The sequence below is a fragment of the Lolium rigidum genome, chromosome 5, assembly GCF_022539505.1.
Source record: "Lolium rigidum isolate FL_2022 chromosome 5, APGP_CSIRO_Lrig_0.1, whole genome shotgun sequence".
Taxonomy (NCBI): Eukaryota; Viridiplantae; Streptophyta; class Magnoliopsida; order Poales; family Poaceae; genus Lolium; species Lolium rigidum.
In genome coordinates, this window is record NC_061512.1 from 229,495,708 (window position 1) to 229,497,201 (window position 1,494).

The following is a 1,494-nucleotide window of genomic DNA, read 5'->3' on the forward strand; positions in this document are numbered from 1 at the left end:
ATGCGATCTAGGCGAGCATGTCGCTTACCCGATAGAAACCCTCGAGACGAAGGAGTTGGCGATGCGCCGAGATTGGTTTGTTTTGGGGTTGAACGTGAGTTGTTGTTTATTCCATAAACCCTAGGTACATATTTATAGTCCGGCGGACTTTCTAATGTGGGCGTGCACTAAACCGTGCACGAGATAAACTCTAACTTCTAAATCGATACACAATCTATTATACTAAGATACACGGGCTAACTAGCCCAAATTCTCCGTGCAAGGCCGCTTCATAGATCTTCCATATGTAATCTTCCAAGCCCATTTTGATCACGGCCCACCTCCTGATTTAGCCAAAATCTGGTGATAACACATGCCCCCCTGGTTTTGGTAATGATAATTTCAAAACCACTCTGTTTTTCCTCGGAGGGGTCGTGTCACGGCAGAAGCGGAACTGCCGCAAGCATGCCTCATCATGACGACTTGCCTTCCCAACTTCTCGCACGATTTGACGGTTTTGGCACCATGTCCTCGAGAACTGCTCGGAAATTAAAAACCCCCACCTCCTTTTACTTAGCCGCATCGAACGGTTCTCCTCTTTACCCCTTCCGCAAGTAGCACTCCAAAAACCCTCCCCTGCAACCATGTCCTCTTCCTCTTCCTCTTCTTCTTCGTCGGATCTTTCCCACGTGTCCTCTCCCCATCCAGAGTCGACGCCCTCGTGGGGTACGCAAGCGGCGTACGACATCCTCGCCCCAACGAAGTGGGACAAAGAGGACCATGACTCCTCCGTCGGGTCCGAGGATGACAATCCCACACCGACGGGGAGAGCGACCTCCGCTTCCTTGCCGACGAGGAAGTGGTGGAGGAGAGCGAAGACGACCGCCTCTCCGGGCGGACTTCACCACCTCCGAGGAGGTGAAGGAGGAGGAAGAGGAGGAGGAGGATGAAGACAGCTCCTCCGACGAGCCGCCGGCCAAACGCCGCCACCTTCGGCCGGGAACTTCGGCGACGTCGACGGTGGACGACGCCCGACGAAGAGGATGAAGACGATGAGGGTCCCGTCGGCGGCCGCCGGAGCAGTGATGACGAGCCGACAGGGAGCGGCGCCGGCAGGTGGCGACGACGGCGGCACGACGTCGACGAGGGCGGCAGACGGCCCCTAGATAGGGTCTTAGCATAGGGCTAGCAGTAGCGTGACGGGGCAATGTATCCCCCTGGTATTCCCTTTTGAGAGCAATCAGCTCTTCTATGTAAGAAATCTGGCTTATCAATGAAGAAATTCCCCAACTCAATTTTGCCGATTCCCTTTATGATAATTTAGCCGATTGTCTTTCGTTCTGATTCTGCCGATTGCCAAACTGGACAATGCCCAACAAGCCGATGGCATCGCATCGGTCTCTCACGATAGATCTCGAGATAGATACACCCAGACCCAAACTCCTTGCCAAACAAGGCCAAGTCCTAATCGCGCAAATCCGCAGATCTCTCAAGATGGCATGTTGAACTTAGCGG